We start from the raw sequence: 21,104 nt of genomic DNA on the forward strand, positions 1-21,104 counted from the left end.
CTGATTCAAGTGCACCTTTTCATACTTTCAGCCCTCTACAAATGTGTATATAGATAAATGAATACTTTTTCATATATATACCTCTCTATATACATATATACAAATATTACCAATATTATACAGATAGTAATAGTAACAATGACAACAATTCATTTATGTGGTGTTTTTTTTCCAATTTTAACTCTTATGACTCAAGATCCAGACCCAAGAACTCTATATTCTATAACAGATTATAAAATACAAATTATTACATCACAAATTTGTAAAACTTTTCACTATTTTCATCTTTCTCTCTAAACTAATGTTGGTAGAAGATAAAGAATTGGTAGAAGATAAAGAATAGGGAACTAGAGTGAAAGTATAGTCAGAAGATAATTGGGAACTTGATAGACTATCTGTAAACTAATTTTTAAAATATATATACACATATACATACACATACACACATATATAAAACACTAGGTACATATGTATCCAGGTGAATCCTAAACCCGTAGCACACCTTAAAATACATGTAAACATCACAAAGAAATACTGTATGTGTTTTTCTCTGCCAGAGGCATTTCAGAGAACTCAAAGAATGGTAGTTATATGTTAACATAGTATCAATTAATTTTTTTTTCCTGAGGCAATTGGGCTACGTGACTTGTCACACAGCTAGGAAGTGTTAAGTGTCTGAGGCCAGATTTGAACTCAGATCCTCCTGACTTCAGGGCAGGTGCTCTATCCACTGCACCACCTAGCTGCTCCAATATCACTGATTTTAAAATACCCCTTTTAAGATTAAATTCTATATTATAACCAAGGAGCCTTCCTATGAAAAATACTGTAAATTTTAAAAATGCTTTGTTTCTTTGCATGATCCCATTGACTTCCAAATATAAATTTATTCATCTTTACTTCATTGTAGGTCTGACATTTCATGATTTCAGAATGAAATGTATAGCCTAAATAGGTTATATGCCTCCAAAAGACTGTCTGACTCTGAAACATTACTCTTTCCTGGCAGAACCATTGTTACTGGCAGCTGGAAGACTGACCAAAGCTGTTGCCAGGAGTTCTGTAGTTCTTTGGTAGCTGCTCACCACTTGTCCAATGTGGGTACCTAAGGGCAATGCAGGATGGACAGCTGTGTTCCAGCTTCACCCTTTGGCAGAACACTGGTAACTTTGTCTTCCCAGGCTTTGGCATCTGTTCACTCATGAGGCTATTTCTTTCTTTCTTTTTTTTTTTTCCCCTACATTTAGTCTGACAATTTTCACTATTCAGTCTTACTGACAACATTTGAATCCCCAAATCATTCAGCTTAAGGATCCTAAAGAAATATTATAGCATAGTGGAAATAGCTCTGGTATGAGAAAATCTTCATTTAAATCCCCACTTCCACTTCTTAGTAGCCACAGGAACTTTTGCCAAATCATTATTTCTCAAAGTCTTGACTTTTGCATAAAATGAGTCTTTTCTATCTTGTGTTATTATCATAACAATGGAGTGGTATCATTTTATGAAAGAACCATGAATAAAACTGTAAAGTACAATGAAAATGCAAGAATATATTATTGTACATGATCAATATTTATTAAGAACCTCCTATATGCCAGATATAGTGCTAAGCACTGGAGATACAAAAAGAGGCAAAAGATTGTCCTTGCCTACAAGGTGATTAAAGGAGATAACATGTAAATGAATGAATGAATGAATATGTATATATATATATATATGTATGTATCAAGCTATATATATATACAGGATAAATAAGCAGAAAAAGAGAGAAAGAAAGCAAAAGGGAATAAGGATGGAATGGATAGTTTTTCCTAACTAAAGAAAAGAAGAGATCATGAGAGACAAAATAGATAATTTTGATTATGTAAAATTTGAAAGCTTTTACATAAAAAAATTGTTCTGAAAATGAGAAGATAAATTGTTAAGAGACAAATTTATGCTTTTCATCAGTCATTGCTAAATAGGGTCTGACATCGAAGGTACATTAATGGTCTGACAGAAATTTGTAAATCAAAAAACCATTCCCCATATATATATTTAAGTGGTCTGAACAGGGGTTGTCAAACTACGGCCTGAGGGCCAGATGCAGCCTGCTGAGGATATTTATATGGCCTGCTGGGTTATGGCAAATGGGCTGAGGGGCGGAGACAGAGTGTGAGCTTTTGTTTTTACTATAATCTGGCCCTCCAGCAGTTTGAGGGACAGTGAACTGGCCCCCTATTTAAAAAGTTTGAGGGCCACTGGTTTAAAGAGATGAACAAAAGAGTTTTTAGAATAATAAAGTAGGAGAATGTGGAAGTGTAATGTTGCATATAGCAGATGCTATTATATTAGCTATTATTTCAATTGCAAGTTTTGTTGGATTATTTTTTCTCTCATAACAAGAAGGCAGTTATTAGAACATGATTATAGTTTATAGGTTTTTTTAAGTATAAAGAAAAATTTTTGTAATGGCATCAGTTTGTCTGATTCCTTTAGCTTCTGATGTATTTATGGGGAGAAATAGAGGGCTTCTAGATTTCCATATAAATGTAAAATAAATACTTAAAAATGCAAATATATATATTTATATATAAGTATATATATACATTATATATATATATATATATATATATATATATATATATATATATATATATATATATCTTTGCTACACACACACACACACACACACACACACACACATACAAACTCTCCCCAAAAGAACTGTAGTCAAATAGGACATCATTAGCTAATGTTAGTACTAAAAAGTTCTAAAGAGAGTTCACTTACAGAGTTCACTTGTGTCAAGAGCTCATTTTAAATATGATTCACCTGTTTCAAAAATGTTTATCCTTCTGGACATATTCTTGCTAAAGTGCCATCTATTACCAGTTAAAAAATGATTCTTGGATGTCCCCAATTGAGGAAAATTGATATTAGCCAAACTAGACTTTCCAGTCTTTTTGAGAACCAGGTTTTCTAAAAAGTGGATCAGATTCAATATTGCAGGCTCACAGAACTGGAAGAGAGCTCAAAATTCATCTAGTTTAATTTGACAGCTAATGAAAGAGTCCTTTTTATAAAATTCAAGAGATGGTCTTTTAGCCATTTAAAATATTTTCAATGACAAGGAACTTACAATGCCACCCATTCCATCATTGGACAGCTCTAGTTGATAAAAAGGTTTTTCCCCCCCTACATTGGACCTGAAACTTCTTTGTAATTTAAGATAAGATCACAGGTTCATAAATTTAGAGTTGAAAAAGACCTTCACTTCTTTTTTTGGAATTTTTTTTTTAATCCAGAATTTTTGCCCTCTTTATTTTCTCAGATTTTTTCAAGGCCTGGGACCAGATAGCTGAGTAGGAGAATGAGGTTGGAAATGTGGTTAGTTTTTCTGTGAGAGGAGAGGTGGAAAATCTCAGGGATCCTATGGATTCCCAAAATAAATAGGATGGAAAATGAAATAGAAAGGGATAGGGCTGCCTCTAGGAGGAGAAAATGGATCACTAGGTCAAGAAATTCTTTGCAGCTGACTTAGCCATTTAACAGGGACTCCTGGATGGAGTCAGAAGAAGATAGAGGCACTTAAAACAAGCCCAAGAAGAACAGGGAATTAACCTCTCAACCTCTGCTTCTTGGAAATGATTTTGTTTCCTTATCTCCTATGTGTTTTGTTTTGTTTTTTTTTCATTGCTCTCTCATGTTACTTAAACTAAGGATGGTTGTGATGAAGTATATGATGGAGTATGATGGAGCCAGGTAGGGAATGACTGGAAAGATCAACTTTCTTCTCTGCTTAGCTGCCTGACCTGAGTCCAGAGATCAAAGTTTCTAACACTAAAAGAGATATATTCCAGATTCTCTGAATGAAATCAATTTTGTGTTGTATGTGTGCACAAATGATGTAACAAATATAGGTAGGCAAGTAAAACAAATTTCCACATTGATTATGTCCAAAAATTATCTCTTTAGTCCATTACCTTAGTAGCATTCTTGCTCATCACCTGGAATTGTGGTTGATTATTGCATTAATCAGCTTTTCCATTTGGTTAGGTTTTGGTAGACCCTCACAGTTGCTTAATTTTTCTAATTATTAGTGATTTAGAGAATTTTTTTATTATAGATAGTTGGAATTTCTTCATTTGAAAATTGCCTTTTCATAAAGAAACTAAATTTTAATAAACTGGTTTAAAGAGCACAGGCCTGAAAGTTAGGAGAACTCAGTTTTACACCTTTGCTTCAATAGTTAATTCTGTGTCTTTTTTATCTCCTCTCTAAAAATGAGAAAGGTGGACATGGCCAGAGTCTCTTCCAGCTCTAACAGATTAAAGGACTATGAAAGTTGGGATCCATTTGACTCTTCGTCTATTTAGCCTCAACTTTAGAAAGAGTTGAATGGGTCTTTTTCTCATAATCGTAGGTGAATCATTTCTCTTCTCTGCGAATTCCTATATGATATTCAGGAATTAGACCAGATAATCTAGCTCTGATTTAGAGATATTTGTGAGTGGATGAGGAAAAAGATTGGCTTCAAGATTCCTTTTAACTTTTTTTTTTTCTGAAAGAATCAGTTTGCTTTATGGTTTAGCACTCTACACTTTTTGTATGCCAAGTGTGATTGCTCTTGATACCTAGAGGCTAAAGTTAATGTGAATAGGAAACTGCCAAATTGTCCCTTCCTTTGGAGAAGTGAGTATAAGTGGCCTACTGTGTCACTGTGGTATCCTAGAGGAATAGTATATATGTCTAATGCAGTGATTAGGGAGCCATTACTTGGCTTAAGCCATGGATGCTGGCAAATTGTTCCAGTTCCCATCTTTCCCCTGCCATCAAGGTTCAACTAGTATCTCTGGGGGAAATTGACTTCTCAACAGGGAAATAAGACTCTCCAATTTTCTCATTTTACGACTCTTTACCACTATCCTAGTAACTCTATAGGCAACTTTTTTTTGCCTTTACCCTACAATTTTGAAAAAAAAACATAGGGGAATCAGTAAGAAGGGTACTTTGAGCATAAATATGAATGAGGTATGGATCAGGTAGTTTATTCCCATATACAAAAGGGAATGATAAGCATAAAAGAATCACACTATATATTGAAGAATGATTGCTTTACAGGATAATCCTTCAAAAGGTTAATAAATCACTTCTTCTGGGGCTATTGCCAGTTACTGCAAGCCTGATAAATAGCCTGTTTATATTTCACTTCTACTGAACACAATCCAATCAAATACAATCTTTTACAGGGACCCTGTCTTTGATACTAACTTTTTCCTTGGTACCAGCAACTACATTTATTTTACATATGCTACGCACCTGTATTCATAAAACTTTTTAAAGCTGATAAGGTCAATGCTTAAGGAAAGGATCACATGACAGACAATGGGCATCCAAGACCCCCAGCTAGTTGAAGTAATATGTCACACCAGGAACCTTCTGTCACCATTATGTCAGAATAGAAATGGGTTGGTTTTTCTCTACCCCCACAATAAAATTGGGACTTTTCATCTAGAAAGCTGCAGTCTCAAATGATTGTTAGTCAGAATCTTCTCATATCATAAGCACCACCTCATTCCCTTTCTGCTCTCATGGGGCAGAAGGGAAGACTAAGGGACTATTTAGGGACCATCACATCATTTGGAAGTGCTAAAAAGTGTATTTAATCTTCAAAATTATCGAGTTATCTCTCGAGTACCCAAACGTTTCTAGGGGAGCTCTGGGAGCCTATACAACAAAAGTACAACCCATATCTCTAGAATTACATGTCAGCTCTTCTCTCTGGTATTTAAAACTCTTCACTCTCTGAATCCTTATAGAAAAGCAAGAAAACTTTCCCAGTCTTCTTATATAGTATTCCCTTTGATGCATTCTGTGCTCTGACCATTCTAAAATATGGCCTTTCCTTATACACAACATTCCATTTTCCATCTCCATGCATTTACTGTGGTTTTAGCCCATGCCTAGAATGTTCTCCCTTTTCACCTCTGCCTCTTGGCATCCCTGGTATCCTTCAAAATTCAGCTTAAATACTGCCTTCTCAAACCTACATTGTATCATATGTATATATGTATATATACACAAACACATATGTACATATATATTTATACTTTCACATTTATATATGTGAACATCATCTCCCTCTCTACAATATATACTCCCTAAAGGCAGTGACAATTTCATATTTGTCATTGCTACTAATATTTTGTATACCAAGCACATAATGGGCATTTAGTAAATGCTGGTTGGTCCACTGATTCTCTGGTTTGACCTTCCACACATCCTTCAGATGTTCATTATATGGCATGTTTTCCAGAAGCCTTCATATACAAAGGAATAAGGAAGCAAGGAAGTGTTGTGCCACAGTTCTCTTTTATTGTCCTGACTGAGTTTCCCTAATTGTTCTGCCTCAGTTTCCCTAAATTGGTTCTGCCTCACTTTCCCTAATTGTTCTGCCTCAGTTTCCTTAATTAGTCCTGCCTTGGTTTCCTTAATTGTTCTGCCTCAATCCCCTTAATTGCAAACCTCTCCTCCCCCCCTTCATTAAGACTGATATAACTTAGGGCTATTTTCTTTAAGATTATAAATTGTCAATGTGTAAACTCAGAAAAGGGGACTTCAGACTTTGTGTCTGCAGTTAGACATTTTCTTACCTCCTAGATTGTTATAATTTATGGTCCTACCACCAACCTGTCAGAACTGGATTTATGGTTCCTGCCTAGAGATTCCAGATCACCAGAATTTGGACTCCACCCCCTGCCTTTATTTACATATATACATGTGTATAAATATATCATGGAGAACTTGCATGGGCTTCTGGATGCTGGTTGGAGGCTGGATTCTTGGAGATGATAGCCTCATTCAGCCCTGGGACCAAACCATGGATCCTAATTTGGTCCCAGTATATCTCTCCCATTCAAATAAAATATTAAAAACTCTCTTATCTCTATCTTGCCTAAATTTCCCTGGCATTACAGAAGCATCCTGAAGGGGAAAGAATACTGACTCTGGATTAATATTTCCTGGGTTTAAACCCCAGATTTTCTATGACCTTTGAAAAGTCTCTTTGGTTCAGTTGTTTTGCAGTTATGTTATATGGATTTTCTCCTTGGCAGAGATACTGGAAGGGTTTGCCATTTCCTTCTCCAGTTCATTTAAAAATGAGAAAATTGAGGCAAACAGACTTGCTCAGGGTAACACAAGAAGTAAGTGTCCTGAGGCTTGGAACTCAAGAAAATGAGTCTTCTTGATTCCAAGCCCAGTGCCCTATGTATTGTGTCACCTAGCTGCCCTAGCTACAAGTTATGTAACTCCCTCAAATTTTACCTCAGCCATAAAATAAAGCACTTGCAGTAGATGAACTCTGAGATTCTTTCTGGAGCTAAATCTATCATGTGGTGATTCTGTTTTGTCAAGGTTTCTCAAAAAATGGCACCCAAAATTAGATAATTCTCTTACTAAAGGCAACCAGTAGTGCAGTGGAGAGACACTGGACCTGGAATCAGAAATAACTGATTATCAATTAATTAATAAATAAATTAAAATGATTTTATTGATTTACTTTATTGATTACTTATTGATTTACATTATTTAATTTAATTTAAATTATTTTAAAATAATTATTTAATAAAATTAAATTTAAATTAATTAATTAAAAATAAAATTATAATAAATTAACAAATTAAATAAAATTTAAATAAATAAATGACTGAATAAAGATATAAATAAAAATTAAAAATAAATAAATTAAATACATAATTAATAAGTGCAAATTTAATTTCAGACACTTGCTGTATGACCCTAAGACAGATCACATAACATGTTGCCTCAGTTTCTTCAATAAAATGGGAATAATAATAATAGGACCTAACTCTCAGGGTTACTGTGAGGATCAAATGAAATATTTGTAAAAAGCATATAGCACAATATCTGGCATATAGGTACTATATAAATGCTTATTCCCTTCCTTCTTTAATGTAAATTACAGTGTGAATATTATTCCCATAATCTGCACATTATAATGAACCCTAAAATTATCCTGATTTTTTTAAAACAATTTTCTTCCACTACTGGGCAATGTTATGATTAATATCAGTTAAAACACCCAAATCTTTTTTTCCACATGAATTGTTGCTAAGCTGAATTGCCCCCTTACTGTGCTTCTGTGTGAGCTGACTTTTAGAATCTAAAGGTAATATTTTTACATTTATATTTCTCTTTATCACCAGTTCTCATCTTCTGGCTCTCAGACCATAATCATTGTGATCATCATTTATAGTGTTATCTATCCCTCTTGGGTCATATCAAATACACATTTGATATTATACTTTACCCTATCATTGCAAAACTGAAAATGCACTATTAAAAGTTATGAAAATATGAGTTATTACTGTGGAATTGTGGAGCATTTTTCCAGGATAACACCAATAGGAAATCTGGGGAATTTTTTTTTGTTTCCCTAATTCCATCAATTTGTGAATGCAATTTCATAGGCAGGGAACCAAGAAAAAAATATGCATAGCTGGATATTTTGGGTTACTTTGATTTTTTTTTTTGGCTCTAAAATTATTTTTCTACTAAGGAAAATGATTACCATTTTAAAATATCACGCCTTTTCCTGAACAGTCAAATGAAACCAGTACTGTTATTCATGGGAAAAGGAGAGTTCTTTACCAAAGAACAATCTCCAAGTTTTTTTCATAAACTTGGGGTTTTTTTGGGGGGGTTAATTATAGCTTTTTTATTTTTTATTATAGCTTTTTGGGGGGTTATTTTTTTATTATGGCTTTTTATTTACAAGATATGTATATGGGCAATTTTTTCAGCATTGATAATTGCAAAACCTTTTGTTCCAACTTTTCCTCTCCTTCCTCCCACCCCTTCCCCCAGATGGCAGGTTGACCAATACATGTTAAATATGTTAAAGTATAAGTTAAATACAATATATGGATACATGTCCAAACAGTTATTTTGCTGTACAAAAAGAATCAGACTTTGAAATAGTGTACAATTAGCCTGTGAAGGAAATAAAAAATGCAGGTAGACAAAAATGCAGGGATTGAGAATTCTATGTAGTGGTTCATAGTCATCTCCCAGAGTTCTTTTGCTGGGTGTAGCTGGTTCAATTCATTACTACCCTATTGGAACTGATTTGGTTCATCTCATTGTTGAAGAGACCCATATACATCAGAATTGATCATCATATAGTATTGTTGTTGAAGTATATAATGATCTCCTGGTCCTGCTCATTTCACTCAGCATCAGTTCACGTAAGTTTCTCCAGGGCTTTCTAAAATCATCCTGCTGGTCATTTCTTACAGAACAATAATATTCCATAATATTTATATACCACAATTTATTCAGCCATTCTCCAATTGAGGAGCATCCACTGGCCACTACAAAGAGGGCTGCCACAAACATTCTTGCATATACAGGTCCCTTTCCCTTCTTTAAGATCTCTTTGGGATATAAGCCCAGTAGTAACACTGCTGGATCAAAGGGCATGCACAGTTTGATAACTTTTTGAGTATAAACTTAGAGTTTTTTAAATGATCTATTGTTTTACTAACTTTCATGTTTCATGTTCCTATCTTTAGAACATTCATCTTATCATTCTATATTTTAACTTTTAACTTTCAATATATTCTCAAATGATCAAAAGAAATCTAAGTAACTTTTACACCATAGTCTAATTTCTTGATATATCTTTCTAAATCTCCTTTTTCTTTACTGTTTCAGCTACACATACAATTTCCTTTTTCTTAATAGCAGCCTTGTCTCTTCTCCAGGCTCATTTGGGAAAGAGAAAAAACTTTCATTTCCCCATATTTTCCCAGTATTTAAACTTCAAAATAAAATTTTTATTGTCTTTATTTTTAAGATCTGGTAATAAGGGGGGGAAGTGCCAAAACATTTTACAAATACTCCATTTTAGAAGAAAACTAAATACCTCTGATGGAAGTGAATATCTTCGACAAAGAGAAAATCTAATTCAGTTCCAATTGATCAATGATAGACAGAAGCAGTTACACCCAGAGGAGGAACACTGGGGAATGTGTGTAAACTGTTTGCATTTTTGTTTTTTTTCCCAGGTTATTTTTACCTTCGGAATCCAATTCCTCCTGTGCAACAAGAAATTCGGTTCTGCACACATATATTGTATCTACAATATACTATAACATATCTAACATGTATAAGACTGCCTGACATCTAGGGGAAGGGGTGGAGGGAAGGAAGGGAAAAATTGGAACAGAAGTGAGTGCAAGGGATAATGTTGTAAAAAATTACCCATGGATATGTACTGTCAAAAAAAAGTGTAATTATAAAATTTTTTAAAAATTAAAAAAGAAAAAGAAAAAGAAAACCAACCTTGTTTCTTTTCTGGCACAACTGCTTCAAACTTAGGCCCATATACTTAGACCTTAGAAAGCAGTACAAACTCTTTATTTCACAGATGACACAGCTAAAGACAAAATGATTACATTATATTTTCATTACTTGTGGGAGAGTGTACTCCTACTTTTTGGAGAAGTTTTGTACTAATTATTCTTACTTTAGTAAATGACTTTAAAGGGAGAAACCATTTTGGACTAAACTAGCAGAGGAAGTTTTAATGGAGCAGGGAGAATCATTTCAAAGAACTTTAAAGAAAAGAAATATTAGGATAAACCTTTGACCATTTCAAGTTAGAATTGCAGTGAAAATCAAGATAAAGAGGTAGAAAAAATATATGGTTATTTTTACAACAGCAAATAATGTTTGGAATTAGAGATTCACTTGGGGAGAATATTCCAAAATGTGTGTTCTGTGCTCCCATTTTTAGTGAGGGAGTAAGATAATAAAAATGGTAGGAAAATTAATCTGGTTATAGAAAAATGAAATTAGAAGAAAGATGCCTTAGAGATATGGAGACTAGTTGGTAGGTTAAATTCCTAGAAAAAGCTGTCAAAACCATTTGCCTCTGTTTCATCTTCCCTCACTTCACTTTCCTTTGTAATTTTGTTTTCAGCTTTATTATTCAACTGAAAATTTCTCTCTATGATTTAGTCCTATTCCAATGATCTTGTGATGAAGAGAGAAGACTGTGGGAACTGAGGGGATTACAATATAGCATTTCTACTCTTTTTATTGTGGTTTGCTTGAATTTTATTTTCTTTCTCATTTTTAAAAAAACTTTTTGATCTAATTTTTCTTGTGCAGCAAGATAATTATATAAATATATATGCCTATATAGAATTTAACATTTATTTGTACCATGTTTAAAATACATTGGATTATATGCCATCTAGGGGAGGAGGTAGGAGGAAGGGGGAAAATTGGAACACAAGGTTTTGCAAGGGTCAATGTTGAAAAAATTATCATTGAAAATGAAAATAAAAACTTCAATAAAAAAAGAAATATTCTTTCTAAAATTAGGAGTGTTCTCCTCTAGGCAGCTTGATGGTTTAATGGATAGAGCACTGAAGGTGTTCTAAAATTAGAAATGAGATTTTGCAAGGGTTAAGTGAGATTATGAAGTTAAGGATGAAACCAAGGTTGCAAACTTATGTGAGTAAAAGGATAGTTATGCCCTCAACAACAGTAATAGGATAGTTTGAAAAAGGGATGGGTTTTGTGTAAATGAAATTTTACATATATTGAGTTTGACATCTGGGACAGACCTGGAGTCAGGAAGACAAGTTCAAATCCAGCCTCAGACATTTAACATTTAACATTTAATAGCTGTATGACCTTGGGCAAGACACTTAAGGTCAATTGCTTTGGAAAAAAAAAAAAAAGTTATTTCCTCATTGCCAGATCTATTAGCCTTTTCTCAATACCCATCATTCTTGACTTTTTTGTAGAAATGAATACTGTTGAATGCCATTAGTCCCTAAAAACTCTCCCCACTCTGGGTTTTAATATCATTGCTTTCTTATTTCTCTTGTTACCTGACAGCTCCTGTTTCCTTGCTGGTTCATCATCTATGCCATGAATACTAACAGTGAGTGTACCCCAAAATTCTGTCCTGGACCTTTTCTTCTAATATATACTTTTTCACTTGGTTATATAATCAACTTACATATATTCAATTTTTATCTGTATTTAGATTACATGCAAATCTATTTATCTAACCCTGTTTTATCTCCTAAACGCCAAAGCCACTTCATGAACTGCCTAACATACACTTTAAATCAGATGTCCCAGAGTTCAAGCTCAACATGTGTAAAATTTTACCTAAAACCTGTCCCCCTTTCAAGCTATCCTATTACTACTATTGAGGGCATAACCATCCTTCTACTCACACAAGGGTGCAACCTTAGTTTCATTCTCAACTCCATAATCTCACTCAGCCCTTGCAAAATCTCATTTCTAGCTCCATAATATCTCTTGTATTTGTGCTCATTTCTTTAACTAAATTGTGTATCATTACCAAAATTTAATCTTCTCTCCTCATTTCCCACCTCCATTGGGAGAAAAAAAGAAAAACAAAACCCTACAAAAATTACATATATTCAAAGAAAATAAACTCTCAATATTGGCTCTCTCTCTACATATATACATACATACATATACCACCTCTCCTTCTTTGTTATCCTTACTTATTTTGTGGGTGTGAGGTAGAACATTAGAGTTAACTAATTATCAGTTACTGAAATTATTTTTTTTAATTACTATTGATATCATGGATACCTTTCATCAAGAATTGCTTCTTTTGTCTATGAGGGAATGGAAAACCATTGAAATCATATGAACTTATTAAATTAAGAGAAATGATTATTTTTCTATTATAGTAATAACCAATTACTAAATTTGAATTGAGAGTTTTCCTTTTTATCTTTTTAATCTTGTAGATTAGTCATTCTCTGAAGGACACTGCTGATAGATAAGATTGCCCTATTCTTCTGGATTATGCTCCATAATCTGGCGATGGACCCCACTCAATTAGAAGATCTTATGAACAGAATATTTCTTGATCTTCTTAAACTTTTTCCACCAGTGACCCCTATTTGCCCCCCAAAAATTTCACATAATATCAGGTACATAGGCAAATAAAATAGATATACAAACTATACATTTACTGATAACAAATCATAATTTATGACCCCCACATTCAGTTATGAGAAGGGAGGTAATGACCCATAGTTCAAGAAGTTGGGATCTAGATTACTCTTGGGAAATAAGTTCATGTCATTCTAGCCCTTCATTTTGAGTCTAGGGGAATCCAGTTTTTATGAAGGAGAAAACCAGTCAGAGTGTTCTAATTAGATCTGAATTCCTTTGTCCAGATTGCTGAAGGTGGCTGAGTTGCATGATCAAGTTACCAATTTCTCATTAATATGTCTATCCCTTCATTAATTGTTCATCACCAGGATTGATTTTCAGATGTTCAGGATATTTCCTTTTCTGAAGATATTGAGGTATTCAGAGAGCTTCATGGCTTTGCCTTTAGTTATCAAGAAAGACCACTGACCATAACTTTATTGTTTTTCAGCCAGACTAATTAATGAATTGATTGGTAATTACCCAGAAATTCTGTCTCTTAGGCTTTTAGTTCATTTCAAAGTAAAACAGTTTTATATCTATTTGACTATTTATCTAATATAAGAATGACTGTCCATTCCTTCATAGATAAATGGCCAGCTAACAAATAATAGCCAGTAAAATCCATGCAATAGATAGAGCATTGGGCCTGAAGTCAGGAAATCTTGAATTCAAATCCAACCCCAGACATTTATTAGCTGTGTGATCTTAGGCAAGTTATTGAACCCATCATTTGGCTCAGATTCCATAAGTTTGAAATGAAAATAATAATAGTACTTAATTCCCATGGTACTTATTGTAAGGATCAAATAAGACAATATTTGTAAAGTATTTTTGGCATAGTATCTAGCACATACTAGGATCTAAATACATGTTGCTCTTTAATATCATCGTCATCATCATCACTTATTTGAATAGATTCCTTCCATATCTTAGACATCAAATCCTCATGAGAGAAGCTTACTAAAAATAAAATTCCCTAGATAATTATTTCTCTTCTAATTTTAATTTCATTGGTTCTGTCTTATAAAAGACATTTTAATTTTATGTTATCAAAACTGCCTATTTTATTTTTTATGATCCTTATCTAATAATGAACCATTTCTGTAGTTATCTAAACTATCATCCTCCTTGCTCCTCAAATTTTTGATGACCTTTTATACCTAAGTCATATGTACATTTGGATCTTATTTTGATATATGTTTTGGCAACAATCTTTTTTCTCCACATTTTGTCTCAGTTTTCCCAATTTTTTTTAAGTGAGTTCTTATTCTAGTGATTGGAATCTTTAGGTTTATTAAATGTTTCTATGACAATTTTTTTTAGTTCTCTAAAATGATTATTTGGTGATTAGTATGGCACTAATTTACTAAAGAGTAAATTAATTAGTATTTTCATTTTTATTATATTGAAAAATCTCATGATTAATTAATAACTATCTATTTAGGTTTGCCTTTGTGTAAAAAAAATACAGTTTTATTTGTGTAGATCTTCTGAGTGTCATGATTGGTAGACTCCTAAATATTTTATACATTATGTTTATTTCTCATGGAATCTTTTACTGTCTTCTCAGTGGGTTTTATTGGTAATATAAAATAGGATCAGATTTGTGGGAACTAGCTACTTTCTTGAAGGTATTGTTTTAATTTTTTTTTTTTATGTGATTCATTCTGGATAATCTTTCCATCTGTTTCTCTTGTGAATACCATCCAAAACTCTCATTTGGAGGAAGAGTCCATGATATCCATTCTTCATCCCTCTTGACTTTGTCATGATGCTTCATTTAGGAATTTCTCCTTCACAAACACCACTATAAACACACACTTTTAAATTCACTTTTATATATTGTCTTCCCCCATTTTAATGGAAACTTTTTGAATGTAGGGACTGGTTTTTTGTTTGTATTTGTATCCTCAGCACTTGGCACAGTGCTTGGTACATAGTAGGCCTAAGATGAATGTTTATTGACTTATTTAATGCTCTATGGTCCTCTATATAGGCCATCAAATCATCTGCAAAAAGTGACAATTTTCTTTCTTTGCTTGGTATTCCTTTGATTTTTTTTTTTTTTTTTTTTTTTTTTGTCTTATTTCTAGGGCTAACATTTCTAGAACAATGCTGAATGATAGCAGTGATAATGGAATTCCTTGCTTTATTTTTCATCTTAAAATGAAAAGCTGTCTATCTTATCAAAGTTATATGCATATCTAGTATATCTCTCTCATATCCTTCCTTGGTTTTAAATAGATATTTTTTACGATATTGAGGAAAGTCTGTTTTTTAGTGTTCTTTGTGTTTGTGTTCTTTTAACATAAATGTGGTTTGTGTTTTACCAAAAGCTTTTTTTCACCTATTAACATTTTGATTGTTTTTACTACATAATGTTGTCTAGTATGTTTATAGCTTCCTTATATACAAGCCCTATATTCCTAATATGTAACTTCTCTGATAATAATGTATAATTATTTTGATGTGGTCCTATAGCATTTTTGCTAATAATTTACTTGAAATGTTTGTATTGTTGCTCATTAGGGGCTATTATAGTTTTCCTTCTTTAATTTGTCTCACCTGGTTAAATAAAGTCAGGAACTCATTTGTATCAGAATTTGGCAGGATCCTCTCTTTTCTTATTTTTGAAGAAAGATTGTGCAATATTGGAATTAACGTTCATTGAGTTTTTCTATTTTAATTTCACTTTTAAATTCTTATGGTAATTTTTTTCTTTTATAGTTGTATTTTTCTATTTTTTCATTCCTTCTTTGCAATTGGATAATATTGGGCAGTTGCCCACTGTCAATTTTTTTGTTCTGAGGGGCAGCTAGGTGGCGCAGTGGATAGAGCACTATCCTTGAATTCAGGAGGACCCGTGTTCAAATCTGGTCTCAGACACTTAACACTTCCTAGCTGTGTGACTCTGGGCAAGTCACTTAACCCCAGGCTCAGGGGGGGGAAAATTTGTTCTGTTAGTATGGGCATTTATGTTTTTATAGATTACATAAGGTTTTATGTTTTGTAGATATATTTTGTAATAGATTAGATTTATATATTGTAAATATTTAAATTTTTGGTTTGGTTGTCATAAGATTGGGCAGAATATTTTCTAAATTGAAAAAATCATCAATTTTCTGATTTCTCTTTTTCATATGGTTTTCACTTTTGTTGGTGACATTTTCAGATGAATGTTTCTGTTTTTCTATGAATTGTTCTTTGGTCCACAAATTCTTCAATTATTTCCCCTACTTAATTTTTAGGTCTTTCAAAACTTCCCCAATATGTTTTTATTGCATTGTGATCAATTACAGATATGTTTTTGAGATTATTATTGCCCAAGTATATGATTGGTTTTTCAAGTGCCATGTATAGGAATATGAATATAGTTTCCTGTCAGTAATCATCTGAAAGTTATTTTCTTGAATATTTTTCAAAATTCTATTTAAGTCTTTATTTTTTTAACTTATATTTTTGGTTAGATTTATTTGAGTTTGAGACTCCTCCCCTCATTATATAGGTTTACTACTTATTTTAAAATGTCAATTCCTTTTTCTTCAATTACTAATGTAATTAAGTCATTTAGTGTGTATGTGAATTTATATATAAAATTTTGATATGTAAGCATTCAATATAATATGTATTATTTTTATATGTATAAATATGTTAATATTAAATATTTGTATATGTAGTATTGATATTAATTCAATATCTATGATGCCTTTAACATTAATATAGTTTCTGTATTTATCTGCTTTAATCAAATTTATTTTATTGTTGCCTTTGCTGAGGTCATGATTGCTACTTGTTCTTTTTGGGTTCACCTAAAGCATAATAGATTTTGCTCTAACTCTTTATTTTAATTCCTTGATGATTTCTTTGTTTTACATGTTTTACATATGTTTCTTGTGATTGACATATTTGTAAGTTGGATTCTGCTACCTATTGTTATTTGGTAATTGCATTCCATTTATGATCACCATTATGATTGTTACTTGCATATTATCCTTTTAAACTTTTGAACCCTTTAAAAGGGTATCCTTTCAAACTTATCCCTTTTTTTCACCCTGTTCCCCAAATCCATTTATAAGAGAATGTTGCAAAAGGAGTGAGCTTGACACTATTGATATGTATTTGGTATACTTCTATTATACTATTTATCTTATTTTCTTCTCCTCCAGTCTTTGATCTTACTTTTTCTTTCTTTAAAAAAAAAATTCCCCTTTCACATTTTACCCTCTGAACTTGTGGAACACATGGAGGTTTTCTTTTCCTATATTTCTCTAAATCTGCTTTCCTTCCTAATCCTTCTTTTCCTCTCCTTATGCAGCTTGACTTGGTTCCCTTTTGTGTTTAATATATTTTACACTGATTTCTTGACATATTTATGTCTATATGTGTATATACATATATATATGTATGTGTATATATGTGTATGTGTATATGTGTGTGTATGTATATAGTTATTCTCTGCCTCATTTCTTACCTAGCTTTAATCACTGAATGGGCATTGATTACCTTAGTCAAACTGAGACCTAGGAAAGACCTTACCTTAAAAAGACAAAGATCTCCCACTGCATCCAGAGCCATCTCTAATCATCCTATATAACTTGCCACTGGACCCAGATGTCTCTGAAGAAGAGAATAAGTCTAGTGACTTTGCACAATTCTCCCTCATTTCTGTCCAGTTCATTGCATGTCATAGCATCACCTATCTAATGTCACAGTCCTTTTCAAGAAAGAAGCATAAAAAATAATCTCTGAGTAGTAAAAGCTGTCCCTCTGGGGACTCAACTGGCCAGTTTGGCAATGCAGCTTCCTTCCTTCCTCCTTACTTTTTTCCTTCTCTCCCTACCTGCTTCTCATCTTTCTTCCTTCCTTCTTTCCTCTTTCCTTTCTTTCCTTCTTCCCTTTATGCATCTCTCCCTATCTTTCTTCCATACTTCCTTATCTTCTTTCTTCTTCTTCTTTCCTCCTCTCCCTCCTTCCACATAAGGAATCATACCCTTATGCTAAAGAGTTTTGACCAAAGGAACATACATTTTGATTACTGAAACCTGGCAAGATATCATGGGGTTTATGGATTTTCTTCTTAGGGACTAAGCCTTAAACTCAAATCATTTAGACTCTCATTGATTGGCTAATTATAAGACCCATCCCAGAACTCAAATGGGCATTGTTTGGACCTTGATGGTTCTGAATGTAAACAGCAGTTGTTTCTATTTTGGCCCAAACTCTGAGTCTTTTCCTCCCAGATAGATTTGTTTTTTTGTTTAGGTAAAAGAAGTCATTCTTTGTCTCATTTCTTACCTAGCATTAATAACTGATTGGGTATTGCTCAATCAAGTCATTGGCTTTAAAAGACCAAAGGTTTCCCACTGTATTCAGGGCTATCTTCAGTCATCTTGATCTATATCTGGCCACTGAACCCATAAGGGTCTAGAGGAAAAAAGTAAAGTTGGTGACTTTGTCCAGCCTTCACTAGGTAAAATCCAACTCACTGCCACATCATGACATCATCTATCTGATGATGTCATGGTCTTCTTTGATAATAAAAACAAACAATAGCAAATTTATAAAATATTTAGTGGAATAAGAAGTTATACTGGGATAAGAGTTGGATGATGGAGAGTTGGTTCTACTATTTCAGTGCTATGAGCCTAAGTTCTATAATCATGATAACTGAATATCAAAGTTAAAGAGGGAATTTCAAATTTACTTGTTTTACCATTAAAACAAAACAAAACAACTTAAAAACACAAATGTTTATATGTATATGTGTATAAAATATATGTATGACATCAATGTGTTAAAATCTCTAATTTTTCTGGTAATTCAGTTCCCAATGAAGAAACCCCCTTTATCATTGCAAATCCATAGCTTCTCTGCAACTTATCTTAGAGGTATGTGAGGCCCTGAAGTATTAAATGTGCCCTACAGAATATTTAAAAGATAGGCCTTAAAAATAGTATTTCCTAATTTTTAAATAATAGCAATAATATAGCTATTTTAAATTTTGCAAATAATTAACATGCCTTATCCCATTTCACCACACAGCAATCTTCTGATGTAAGTGCTCTTATTATTCCCATTTTACAGATGTGGAAATTGAAGCTAAGAGGGATTAAGCAATATTCTTTCTCACTCTTAAAGTCTATGAGGCATTATTTGAACCCACATCTTTTTTTCTTTCTTTCCTTTTTTTTTCTTTTTTTTTTGCTGAGGCAATTGGGGTTAAATGACTTGCCCAAGGTCACATAGCTAGAAAGTGTTTGTTTGAACTCAGGTCCTTCTGACTTCAGGGCTGGTGCTCTATTCACTGCGCCACCTAGCTGCCCCAGAACTCAAATCTTTCAAACTCCAAGTCTACCACTCTATTCACTTCACTCATTATCTAGTGCCTTGATCTCCCTAAGATCACCCTACAGCATTTTAAAATGCTCCCCACTCCTAAAACAAGTGTTTTAAATTGTGGTAAACTTGATTGTGTAGTTCTTCCTCACTATAAGTCTGAAGATAAAGCTTTTTCATAATATTTACTTTTTCTTCAGAGTAGCTTTTCCAGATCTGTAATATCTGAACCAATAAAAGGGCAACATCTTTTAATACAGCCCAGCTGTTCTATGGATCACATGAGTGCAAGGCAAGAGGGGATTTTCTTGTACTAATTTGTTAATTTATGTCTCCTCCAGAACACAGACAAGTTCAGTTGAACTTGAATTCCAAGTGTTCCTTATGGAACATCTGTTATATGTAATCAATTGACTTAGTTTATAATGTCTTCCAGACAGTATTCAACTCAAAACCGAAAATGCTAGGGTAATATCTTCTTCATCAAGTGAGCTGGTATTGATTATTTCCTATGATGAATGTTGAACTTTTCTACAAATGCATAAGAATTCACCTTCCTAGTATCTTCTAATGATATGACAACTTTATTAGCATATAACCACTTTCTTAAGATGACTGAGATAGACTAGTGTTTGACTATTTAGGGATAAGTAAGGAAATTATGATACTTTATAATTTTCCTATACTTTCAGAAGAGAAAAGTCAATAGAAAAGAAGAAAAAGGGATCTTAGGAAAAATATCACCCTCACATTGCAAATGAGGCAAGATTATTAATGTCTTTCACACCAATCCCTTCTTCAAGTCACTCTCCCTTTTCTCTTCATAGCATGAAAGACAATGAACTATTTCTAAGAATAAGTCTGGGTATTGAGGGCAATTTTTTGTCTTGGTCAAAACAGTTTAAAAATACAGATTCAGAGAGTTCTATTTGTCATCATGAATCTAACACTTAATTATCAGACTATTAGTTGTATCATTTGTAAAAGCTAAGATCAGTCAATGTCATGTAATTATATATGTCAGCTGTTATTGTGGCTCTCCACATTTTATCCTTCCATCTACACAGGATTTCTTTTCTTATTCAAATTCAAATTTGAATAGTTCTTTTCTTTGGAGAGCAAAGGAAATTATAGGAGAAGTAAGACATTTAGAAAAGAGAAGAAAAAGGAGCATAAAGGAAGGAACGGAAAAGTAAGTAAAAATAGAAGGAATTTTGATAAATATTTTATATTGAAATAATAATAGGAAATTAGAGGGCTACTTCTCTTAGAAAGAAAACTGAGTAGGTAATACTAGTGTACTTGTAATTTTTATTAGTACCTAGGTACCTAATAAAAGTTTAATGAATTTAATGGGGGAAAAATATAATCTTTTTCCAATAGAGTTTACTGAAAAATACATCACATACATAAATAACTATAATGTGAAATAGTACATGGGTGATGGTACAAACCTGGTGCTATGTGAGATGTAGCAAGAATTGTGTAAAAGTATAGAGTCAACAAACTACGGGACTTTATGGGAAACATTTAGCTTTGATTTAGAATTTCTACATGGAAATATTGTGAAATAAGCTCTCCTTTTTACAAATGGAGAAACTGCTACAGTAGGCAGAGGTTAAGTAACCTTTTTAAGATCATTTAGCTAGTATCTGAGAAAGGATTAGAATCCAGGTCTTCCTGACTGTCCATTGTACCACTTAGCTGACCTTAAAGCTCATTTTTTTTTTTTTTTTTTTTTTTTGCTAAGGCAATTG

Source organism: Sminthopsis crassicaudata, chromosome 1, assembly GCF_048593235.1.
Source record: "Sminthopsis crassicaudata isolate SCR6 chromosome 1, ASM4859323v1, whole genome shotgun sequence".
Taxonomy (NCBI): domain Eukaryota; kingdom Metazoa; phylum Chordata; class Mammalia; order Dasyuromorphia; family Dasyuridae; genus Sminthopsis; species Sminthopsis crassicaudata.